The sequence below is a fragment of the Helianthus annuus genome, chromosome 15 (assembly GCF_002127325.2).
Source record: "Helianthus annuus cultivar XRQ/B chromosome 15, HanXRQr2.0-SUNRISE, whole genome shotgun sequence".
NCBI lineage: Eukaryota > Viridiplantae > Streptophyta > Magnoliopsida > Asterales > Asteraceae > Helianthus > Helianthus annuus.
In genome coordinates this window covers 52149088-52162142 of record NC_035447.2, presented here as the reverse complement: position 1 = coordinate 52162142, position 13055 = coordinate 52149088, and the positions used below count along the sequence as shown (strand labels likewise).

The 13055-nt window shown below is 31.7% G+C and overlaps 1 long non-coding RNA gene across 1 annotated transcript; it reads left to right on the top strand.

Annotated features, from left to right (window-relative positions):
• Positions 1 to 259: 259 nt before the first annotated feature.
• Positions 260 to 2275, top strand: LOC110909669. Its single transcript, XR_002575525.2, has 3 exons — positions 260 to 635; positions 1553 to 1608; positions 2136 to 2275. It is a non-coding gene; the product is annotated as an uncharacterized LOC110909669 (long non-coding RNA).
• Positions 2276 to 13055: the final 10780 nt, after the last annotated feature.

Genomic DNA, 13055 nt, shown 5'->3' with positions numbered 1-13055 from the left:
AACTAAGTTAGTTATTTAAGTTAGTCCAGTTAGTATCTTATGTAATCTGCAAGGTCTAAAGATGTAATTACTGGAAACCCACTTAATAAAAAAAGAGTTTGAAACGGGTAGGCGCGGGAATCGAACCAGGCTACATACGAACAAACAACAAACACACGCGCACAAAACCACTGAAGCATTGTAACTTATGTGTTACATTCAGCATCCATTTTTAATTTATAAGCATATTAGAACTTGCTCTACTGTTCTTCTTCCCCACAACGAGTTATACGCGACCGGGACAAACCCGAACGCGTCTTTTTGACTTCGCTCGGTCTGTTTTGATTCATAGGAGGTGGAGATTGTATATCGATCATTAAATGATTCTTTATACCCCTTGATTAACACGAATTTATTTCAATTTAAAGCTTATTAAACACCATTAAAAGCCTATAGAACTCAACTCGTTTCTTTTCAAATTCGTTGACTATGATACACAAAAAAAAATATTCCCATTGATCCTAAAAGCTGTTACACAACAATACCAACTCTCAAAACCTGCAAATCACCTTTCAACATCGCGAATTTAATCGAGATCGAATCTAGGGCTTGTAACTTGTGCGGATGATAACTCCTTCAATTCTTAACCTTTTCAGGTGATTCCAAAGCCTAACTTGCTTAATTTTTCGTTCTCTACAAAAGCCCTCTATCAATTTCAGTGATAGAAGGATAATTTATCCGATTTTAGTTTTGGTTGAAATTAGGGTTCTTCATGCATAGAATTTGGGGCTTTTAGTTTTAGACTTGTGTTTTGATGAAATTGAAAGTATAATGTTGTTATATATCATATTAGCATATTATGTGTAAATTTTGGGAATTTTTAGATATCAAATTGGAATTTTGGTGAATTATATATATTTTAATCGCTAGTTAAATCAAATAAAAATACAAGATAGTCTTATAAAAATTCAATAAATATTTTTGTTGATTATTTCAGATTATATAAACACTAGGTAATTTTTATAGAAACTTTCCTTAATTTTTTGGGAATTTTTAGATCTAATTTGCACCACTCATGTTTATATATTTTAATCCTTTAAAAATATATACAAGTTTATCATAAACAATTTTTATAAATAAAATTACTGATTTTTACATATTATATGATGGTTGTAAAATTATTATGGATTTTCTTTATTTTTTATGATTATATAACGAAATAATTGGTGGAATGATTTAGACAAATAAATCCCATTACGAAATTATTATTTCAAAATAAAATTGGGGATGGATATTAAATTGAATCTATATAATTTTTTGATGAACTTGATGAACTTATTTAATCATTTGCCATTATCAAATATTTAAAACCATTAAAATAGCAATTCTATGATTTTTGCCATATTAATAAATTCTAAAACATATACAATTAGTACTTTGGTTATTTCTTTGTTGAACAAATATAATTTTATATACTTCCAAGCCCCTAAATAGGAGAACCCAATTTCCTAAAATCATTAGGTTATCCTTTCGTTTAGTATGTATGTTATTTACAATGCGGTTATTATCTTAGAATTCCACATATTCCAGTTCGTGCGTTAATTCTCGTGGAACGTCTCTTCGCAACCTGTGAGTAATTTCTTCCATTTCTCCTTTTTAATCTTTTACAAATTTTGGGGTGCATCACGTTACACTTTTCGATTTACTTAACATGCTATGATCAAGTGTTATTATGTGAACGTCTTATTTGTATTCTATAATTCTATATGCTATCTGATGTCAAGTCTATTGCATGCTATTATTCTAGTGGATCCACACGGCTGACTAGGTTCCCCACGGCAATGGGTTGTAGCCTAGCATCGCCAATAGTATTAGACTCGCTCATCGGGGCTTGAGCCTAATGCACGCTATTATCAGGAGTCTATTTATTTTGGTTGTTTGTGTTGTTATTGGTGGTGTATTCTTGTTTGGTAAATTTGGATTTATGGATATGTTTACTATGTTGATGATATGAGACCATTTACACACTAACCTTGAGGTGCATGTTAAAAATATTTTTTAAAAAGAAATAAATATAAAACTGTTTTCTATAAAACGGAGGAAATTATTCACCAACTTATTTGTTGACCCAAAAATATATTTTTCTAACGGTGCAGGTTTTTCAAAGTTGATGATCAAGTGATGTGGACACGTAGCATGGGCCTTAGGAAATTAAATTGAAATCTTGATATGTTTGTTTTGAACAATGTATGAACAATTTTGACTATTATATGTTATGTGATTATTTAAATGGTTATGCTTTAAATATTGAAACAATAATTAGTTGTCATGAGCTGTGGGCAATCATCATGCCCTGTACCTTTCCGTTGCGGGTCGGGGTGTGACAATCTCCAACGACCTTTGGTTAGTGATTATACTCATTCTGATGTTGTTAATTACCCTCGATTGCATGCGGTTTATTTAGGGTTGAAACAATAATCATGGTAGCTATGTGATAATAGGAATTATGTGTACGAATTGTAATGTATGATACTGTTGATGAGTTCGTTTTGATGATTAATTGATTTATTATGGAAGTGAAGACACACAAATGTTGGCAAACAGTAAATCGATGAACTAGGGTGTTTGTGTGATGTAACTGATAAATCTAATATGATCAGAGTTAGTATTAATGATTGACGAATAATGATCTGATCATTATGATGAACGTATGTATGATAAGTTCTGAATTATGTGCTCGATGTGTTAGACAGTGATTAGGGTTTTGTCTTGTGATCACAGTCTGGTAACTGTTTCCGACGAAACATAGGGAGTCATATGTAGCCGACGAAACATGGAGTTTCGCCACCCACATTTCCACGACGAAACATAGTGTTTCGTCACCAGATCTTTCGCCATGAGGGACCTCGACGAAAGAGGGTGATGTTTCAAATATAACTTGTTATATTAACTGTTGTGTGTACACATGATTCTGTAATAGCCTAGAGGTTCTAACAACAACTTCGATTTGTATAATGATGAGCATGGGTAAACCTAACTGTGAAATAATAAAGATGATCATTTGTGTTTTAATCAATAAAGATGATGAAGATTTCCGAATGTAGAGGTTTGTCTTAATACACTGTGTTATTTGTGATGAACAACTGTGAATCTAAAAAGGATTGAAGATGAGTTTTAATGACAGTGTACAACCGAATATGCATAGCATACAACCTGAATGATATGTGAATTGAAATTGTGCATTAAATGATGTTGTCCTTTTCTGTTGATTCAAGAGAACATGATGATTATGTTATAATAAAAATCGCACACTCATGAGTAATTTAATGGTACTACTGTACACTCACAAATGAACAAAGGATTCAAGTCGGTTTATTGGGTCAACTATACACAACTAGCATTAGGAAGCTGATATTATTATTTATGAAATTTAGTGGTAATCATGATCTGTTTTATGACACGTACTATTTATGTGCTACATGATTCAATATGAGTCTACATGACATTATTTGGTACACGCCTAATTAGATATGGCTATTATAATAGGACGTGATTGACTAAAGTGTTTTAACAAGTAAATTGTTTGCCGAGCAAACCGAGGTGAGTTCACTGCTCTTTTCTAAGCATGCGTCCCGGTGGTTTGGGACATCTGGTAAACGTTCCGGAAAGGAATGCTGGGTAAAATGTTAAACTTGGATGTTGGTTATTAAACTCAGTGTCCATCATATAAGACCCCTTACATCTACCGTGTTGCTGGGAAGGCAACGAGGTATTTAGTTGATAGCGCTATTAGGTTTGGCACCCTCACACCGGGCCGGAATGGACGGGCATGAACTTTTTACCTTGACCACTTGACCAATGCTTTGATAGAGGCATTGGGGTTTGGGCAAACACATCTAGTAGCCACATACGGTAATCGAGTTAATAACATCATCAAAACAAATCATTGAACAGTTTTACACACATATCTGGTAACTAAACGCGTTAACAAAACTTTGAACTCACCAGCGTCGTCTGACACACTTGTCTGCATGCTTGCAGGTCTATAGGCTTATATCATTTGGAACTTGCTGTCTGGGAGGCTGGAGTGGTCATGGGTCGAGATACATGGAATCTCAATACAAGCTTAATGGTTTATGTACACATGGTTTACGAAACGCTTAACAAATGAGTTATGCTTCTGCTGTATTCAATGAATGATATGTAGTGTTTGTAATACTTTACGTTGATGAATGAAAGTTTTATTTAATTATATTTACGAGTTCAATGTGATTGGTGGCTTGGATCCTGGTACGTCACACGCCTCGCGGGGGCTTCCGCATATGGTATTTTAGGGGTGTGACACGCATACTTTTAAATATAAGATTTATTTCCATAATAGCGTAATTACATGTACAGGATTGCATGACTTACATGCTTTGGTCATGATTGAAGGCCGACTTGGATCATATTGGTTTAGCACATTAGCTAAAAACGAACAAAAAAGAGAATGAAAAATATGTAGGTTATGATCAAAAGTTTGAGGCTTTTTTATTTTATAATAAAACATGGAAATAAACGTACCATAAACCGATTACATCAAACCCTGTTATATAAAACCAGACCTAACATATTTAGACATAAAAATCAATTTAAATAAACTCGATACTTTCCCTAACTGTAAGATATATCATGACAAAATTAATCCAACAATGATTCCATTTAACGAGAATTTAAGTTTAATTTATATTTGTTTTTAGTGATTTACGCGATTTATTTTAGTACTTTCTTTTGTAGCATTAGAAGGACAATGGGGCATTAGCTTTACAAGAATTCCTAGTTGTTGTTGAAAGTTCAATGTTGGATACATTATCAATTAGCTTTATTTTGGTTCTTTTAAACTTATATTATTATCCATAATATCATTGAGCTTTATTTTGGCCTTAGTTTAACCCTAACAATGTTATAAGTTAGTTATATTTTGTGTTAGTTTTGTGGGTTTTAATAAAATATAGGAGGACCTTTCATTTCACTTTGATGTTAGTTTTGGTGGTTTTGTGAGTTAGCTTACATAAATCATATAATGTGCATTATGCACACTTTTAAAGATAAGATTTATTTCTATAGTAGAGTATTTACGGGTATAGAATTTCATGACTTAACATGCTTTAGTTATGATTGATGGCTGACTTGGATAATATTGTTTTAGCACAATAGCATGAAAACAAACAAAAAAAACCCAGAAAGAACGAAAAATGTGTAGGTTATGATCAAAATTTCGATTAGCTTTTTTGTTTGATGATGAAACATAGAAATAAGCGTACGACATACAATTACATCAAACCCTATTTATATAAAACCATATATAACATAATTAGACTTAGACATCATTTTAAATAAACCAGATACTTACTTTAACTATAAGATATATTGTGATAAGATTAATCTAAACTGCAGATACTTACTTTAACTATAAGATATATTGTGATAAGATTAATCCAAACTGCAGATACTTACTTTGACTATAAGATATATTGTGATAAGATTAATCCAGACTTTAATTAGATATATTGTAATAAGATTAATCCAACAATGATTCCGTTAAATGAGAATTTGGATTTATTTCATATTTGTTTTTAGCAATTAACTTGCTTGATAATGTCGGTGTCGCGGTTTATTTTAAAACCTTCTTTTGTAGCATTTGAAGAACACTATAATGAGGCACTAGCTTTGTGATGTATTCACGTTCAATGTTGTGTGTGTGTGTATATATATATAGGGTAGGGTTAACAATATATATATATATGCTTAACTTTAGTTGTTTGGCCTTATTTTAACCCAACATTGTTATAAGTTGTTAGTTATCTTTTGTTATTTTGTGTTAGTTTTGTGGGTTGTAATAAAATATAAGAGGACCTTTCAATGTGATTTCTCCTAACAAACTGAATAAACTGGAACATCCTGTTAAGCATACCTCTTGATCGGTATTTGTTACTATAGCGTGTCTCATTGTTGCATGTTCTTATATACAAACATAATAAATAGAAAAGTTTATATAACTCATTGCTGATTCCATATTGAGTAATCGTTATTTACCTTTATCAAGCATGGGGTTCAACAATACATTATCTTTCAACATGGTCGGATCTTAAGTAAGTAGTATCACCAATATTGACATTTAAAGATCAAATACCTACATTTTAGGTAGCTCGTTAACTAATCACATATTTACCTTGTTCATGACATTGTCAACACTAACTATACAACATTTACTATGCATGAGGATGTATCATCTTGAATATTTTGTTATTATCCAATTCTCAAATTTCTTGAGAGATGCCATTATATGATTTTCTTTGTTATCATTTACATTTTATAATATTTCATCCATGAGAATTTTATCGCTACACCTATTAGCATTACCCTTTCGATCTTATTGTTTCAACTAAAATCTATAACCTTTAATGTTGTAGCTTTCGCATAATTTCATATCACATCACATAGAATAGCATACCCTAACCATTCCACTAATTAATCTACGCGGTCTCCGCCCAAACTTGTCTAACCAAGTAACCAATGGCAGATTTACTAAGGAATGAGGGTGCACATGCCCATCGTCCAGCCCAACCTTTTTTTCTTTGAACGACCTAAGTGCCCAAGTTTTTTTCTTTGAATGACCCCAACCTAACTCAGTGATTCTGCCTCCTCCCCTCATCGACTCCCACTCTTCCCCTTAAAAAAATCTTTCATAGTTTCACAACTACTAATCGACTGTATAAATGAAGGTATAATTTGGCTGATAAAGAAACATTCGCTTTCTAGGCTGAGATCAACCAACTTTTGAGGTTAATCATTGTCACCTTCTACATTAACTCGGAGATTTTCTCCGAGAACTGATTAGCAACTCGAATGATGTGTTGGAATGACAAAAGTAGGAAAAATAATGCATTTAATTTTACATCTACCCATATTATATTTGTCATTCTATTGTTTAGCATGCATAACACTGATACTTTAGTACATAGATTGAATTTAACACAAAGAACACGTGGTTATTGTAATTCTTAATTGCACATGGAATTTTTGTTTAAGATGTTATTTTCTTTCGTTTTTGTGCAGCACATGAGCCTCATAGGAATGACAAAAGTAATTGTACAAATAAATGATTTATCCTTCTAGTTTAGGGTACTTGAAAGATTAAAAAGCTTCGGTAATAAACTAGTTTGCATTCGGGTATATTTATCGATTATTCATTATTTATTTTGTTACTGATTGAAAGATTAACAAGCTTTGATAATGAGTCAAATTGCATATTCCACTAAACTTATGAGGTTAGACACTATGACACCCCCAAACCTATGTATGATCAATATTTTATCATCATAGTATGGTTGCCTGCTTTTATTAGTTAACGTCGTGTCATAATCCAGGGAGTTTGCTATGAACTAATGCAATTTGTCTAACCTAGTCCATTTTAACCCAACATGTTTTTACCTTACTTATTCTAACATAACCCACCCACCCCCTCACGAAAAATCTTGAATCCATCACTGCTTGTCTTCTTCATCTATCAACTATCGCGAACATGTTAACCAACCATTTTGCCTGTCTTATTGCTCTTCACGTGCAACGTTGTCATGTATGTATGGAACAACTGATTTTATGTATTTTAGTAATGTAAAAGGCACCTAATTGTCTTCTAAGACCATCTCCAACAATACGATGGGTTTGAAATCCAGACCCGTCATATCAGCATGCCACATCATTTCAAACCTCAACCATTTTACACGCATTTTTTCCTCTAACAATAAACCATTCCAAACATTCACCTCATCACCTACTTTTCCTTTATTTTATACTAGCCTAAGGACCCGTGTGTTACACGGGTTGATTAAAGATAATATCGCTTCATCATCGTCGTTTACATAAAAATGTTATGAATATCTACACGTCTTTAAATGGATCATGTAAAGTATGAATAGTTTGACACCATCTCTTGTTTTCACCGTTGATAAGGCAACATACAATTGACCATGGTAAGTTATACATTCAACCATCCTTGTCCCTTTTTCCAATAAGACGTACGTTAAGACTAAGCTCAGGATCGTCATGAAAACAATCTCTAACCATCCTGTAAAGTTTAATCAATACATTATTGGAGTCTAACACAGACTTTATATATTGGATCGAGTGACGATTAAGAGAAGCAGAAGAGGATGCAGGTGACTCTTTAGAACGACTGTTTGGACAGATTGTTTATCAACGAATTATTAATAAATAATTTAGAAACAATTTAAACAAATTATATTGTACGATACTTGCCTAAATATCGGTTCTGCCTCTCCCCATTTAAAAAGTATGGAAATTTTAAAATAAATAAATAAATAAAACTGGCGAAATAGTAGACGAATATTGTGAAAGCATCGGAGTGTGAAAAAAATGGAAGACGAATTTGAAGTCGACGATTCTTTTGTTTTAGAAACCGGTAAGCCGTGTGATACATTAGATCTTTCACTATACAAATACAATTTCCGTAGCGTACGCCTCTCCCTACACTCGTCTTGTGTAACTGCTGGAGTTAAAACTGTATTAACATGGAAAACCAAAGAAACGATATAGTAGCATTAGTTGTCTAAAAAATTAGTAAAACTTAAATCCATTAGTACAAATTAAAGTTAGTTAATATTATAACATTGGGAATATGCCACAGAATAGTAATGAAGTTTTAGGAGTGTTCCAATTAGGCCACTAATAAAATTTATTGTTCTAATTAGATCATTCTACTTTATTTTGGTGTTCTAATGCTAGATATTTTACCTGAATAGCAGGTTATAGTCCTACATGACATTTATTTATGGTTAGTTGTTTATCTTCTTTTATGACTCTAATTTAAATGCTTTTGATGTAGGAGTAATTAGTACTTTCTTTCATTAAAAATTTACCGACATCTAACTATTTTTCAAGATTTTATAAAAATTTTGAGAACTTTTTAGAGATTTTGAAAAAAATCACATTTTTTAATTTTTTCACATTTTTTTAACTTTTCTACAATTTTAAAAAAAATTTAAATCTATTTCGCATTTTTTTCTAACCTATTTGGCATTTATGTGCCATGTCAACAATTTTTTTAAATAAAAAACCTAAATAAATGCCATGTAGGATGGATGACCTTCTATTTAGGTAAAATATCTAGGATTGAAACATCAAATGAAAATTGACTGACCTAATTAGAACAAAAAAAATTATGAGTGACCTAATTAGAACACTCTTGAAACTTGGTTACTATTGTACAAAGTTAACCCTATAACATTATATAAATATGTTACGATAGTTAAAGGTGTATCAAATAATCAACATACAATAATTACTTGTCCATCATAATTCAATAATTACCTGAGTTCTGGAAGCCAGAAAGTACTAAACTGATCAAGTGTAGAAGGCTCATCATACACATAGGTTTGAATATATCGACACTTCTTAGTTCATCAGCAGGTTTTCCTCTATTCTCCAAACTATAATGACAAAACAGATCATTCAAATTCTACAAATTTCCACATGAAATCAAAATAATAAAAAACATGTGTTCCTACTTCTTACATCCACCAGTATAAATAAATTTGCATTTACTTCAAAAGATCAATAAATATATGCTTTCGAATTTAAATATGCTATAAGTTTTTAACTTTTGACAAAATAAGAACTATAATCTCATAAGATGTACTACGCAGAATAGTATAGTAGTGTGTATAGCAAATTACAGTCGTGATTGCAACAGTCCTTAATGCAGTTATTTGTAGACAACCTGCTTGTAAGCTGTAGCAGTAAGCAATAGTCAGCGAAGCATATATCATAAGCAATTTGATAGATAATGAGTAAAAACACCTTGAGCGAAGTGGCAAGACACGAAGAGCCTAAAACTGGATATTTAATACCTGAGAAAAAACCAATCATTAACTGTTAGTGTATGTATAGATCCTCTTTCACTGTTTACCTAAAATGGGACCAGCATAGTTTAACTACAGCAAACCAAAAGATAGAAGAAAGGGAATGGAGTACCTGTACAATAGTGAGATAATTTGACTACCACAACAGCTTTTCTTCAAAATGAGTGATCTCATTATAGAAGGTGGTTCTCTTTTGTATTCACATATCTTAATTTGTACAAAATAGCACATTCTAGTGTGTTTTTGGCATATATTCCACCATAAAATTGTTAATTTGATGTGAAAATTCAAGTATATTGGTTTACAAAAGTTGATTTTTTAAAAGTGAATCAAAGTATCAAGCACCAAAGCATAACTCAGTGTAAATTAGTAAATTACAACTTGCAGCATCAAATACCTTCACTTTCACATAATAGAATAAAGATTAATAAAACACATTATTGTACTCACTTCACAGTTCAAACCACTAAAGATGATATTTTATCACATAACAAAAAAACCACTTTTTTCATAATTCAATACTATTACTTTTATGAAAACTGCCCGTTCAAAAAATTTAAAACTTATACGGTCAAAAAATAACCCTAATCTAAAATAACCCAAAAAGAACCCTAATCTAAAATGGACGCCTAAAGAAAACGCTAATCTGTAAAAAAATCAATGGGTTCAAAAAGTACGAAGTTAAATGAATGAGACATACCTTACAAATGAACATTCAACATCAAATCGATTGGAGGATTCTAAAAACCCTAACCGAAAAACAAATGCATATTTAACATCAAATCGATGACAGAAAGTTAAAACGAAGAAAGATAATTTTACGAAAAACACACCTTTGAGACGAAGAAATCGACATACTTTAATCATCATTGCCTGCTGGTATCTCATTTCTATCGCCACCAATCTACTCGGCTTACACATCTGCGGGAGCCAATCGACTATCTAACGCTTACCGGAGGCCACTGTGGTCATAAGCGAGACCGCTGATCAAAACCCTTGACCACCGCAGGTCATCATCGTCGCCGGTGGCAGGTGATGTCGCAACAACAGCCACCACCGTCTCTATCTCTATCACTCTCTCTCTCTCTCTCTCTCTCTCTCTCTCTCTTATTGCCATATATCGACCATTTCCCTCTCTCCAAATGCCTGAATAAAGATCCATCATTCCATCAGATTGAATTAGTAACCTCGAAGAACTGGTGTAGATTCATCTAGGGTTTACAAATGATTATGAAGGGGGAAGACAAAAGAAACTCGATGATAATGAAAAAAGGAGATGAATGAAGGAAAATTAGAATTAGGGTTTTTATTAGGGAGAAAGAGAGAGAGTGTGTGTGTAATAAAGAGAAAAAGAATTGCCGCTCAAAGTTCCATTCTCTGGCTTAAGAGAATGTCCACATCATCATGACATGTGGCTTAAGTGAATTCTTTTAGTATAATAGATAGATATATCTTATTTATTTAATATATTTATAAATTATGTTTAATATTTTGTTTATAATTAAATTATATAAAATAAAAAAATGTATAATAAACAAAAAAGAAAAATATGTTAAATAATATAAACTAAAACTTTTAATAGTAAAAAATATGTACTGTTTTTTTAACTTGTTGTAATATATATATATATATATATATATATATATATATATATATTTGTGTGTGTGTGAAGTATAGGAAGAAAACTCACTTGAGTTGAAAAACTCAAGAAAACCCTATTAACATTTTTATTTTTTTTCAAAACAGGGACTGTAAAATACATATATTTGAACAGTTTTATAAAAAAAATAAAAAACGCCGACTAGTTTTTTTAAAATGTTCAAAATATGTATGTTACATTTTTTGGGGACATATATAATATGTAATATGAAATTTTTAACATTTAAAAAAACTTCTCGACACTTTTTGGTTTTTTTTTACAAAAATGTTAATATATGTATGTTACATTCTCTATCTTTTTAGAAAAAAATAAAAATGTTACATAGGGTTTTTATAAGGGTTTCTTGATTTTTTTCAACTCAATTGGATTTTCATTTTATCCCTCCCCAAATGTCTCAATCCATTAAAGTCTGCTTCAATGTCAATAACAAAATGCCAATATCTTTTTGGGAAGGCCAGGAACAGGGTCGTTATCGTGGCTTGTTGGTGTTTGTGGCTGGCCAGGAACAGGAACATGGTCGTTTTTTCTGCGTCCCAGGTTAAAGTGGAGGACATCTTTAGTAATATCAGGTCTTTGGGATATCTTTGGTTCAAGAATAGGTCAAAGTTTAAGTCGGTTAGTTGGTTAGATTGGTGTAAATTTGTAATTATGTAGTCCTTGTAGTGTTTGGTGTTTTCGGTTGTTTGTTCTTTGGGCTCTCGTTTGGGCGGGGGTTCGGTAGTTTTTAATGAAGTTTTTTTTTCAAAAAAAAAAAAAAAATCTTTTTGGGAAGGCAATAAAAGCTTTTATTGGAAACCCAAAATATACAACAAAATGCCAATGTTAATTTGATAATTTGTAAATAGTTTTTCCTAGTAGTTTGTATTAAATGCTAAAACTAATTTCCTTTTAAGGGATTTTTACATATTTCCCCCTCCTAAGTTGCCTTATTACATATTTCTCTAAACTAAAAAATCAATTACATATTTCCCATTTTTTTGAGAAATTACCCAATTACCCCTTTTTTTTAAAAAAATTATATATTTTCCATAATCCTTCATACAATCGTTTCATCTTCCCACAAAACCTTACCTCACACAATTCGCTGAAGCCACACGAGCAGAAACGACGGCTGTATATTTGAATATATTATATATTAATTCATCACAAGAATAGTAAGGTAAGGTCAGACTTTGTTTTACATTATTTAAATATCTAATGTTCTACACTTTCTAGAAGACTTATTTTGGACAGACTTTTGTTTGTCGCTTATGTTTTTTTTATAGTAAAGAAACTTCAAAATTTTTCAACTTGTTAATATAAATCTCGATCAAATTCGTAGGCTGTATTCATCGATTAAAACACATCTTTAATATAAAGAACTCGTATAAATTACGGACAGTGTGAAAAGACATGCAAAAACTCAGCACCTGAAAGAGTAAGGATTGATTATGAACAAGTAAGGATCGCATTTTAATGAAAGTTTGTGTTTTTTATTTATGAGTATTATGGTT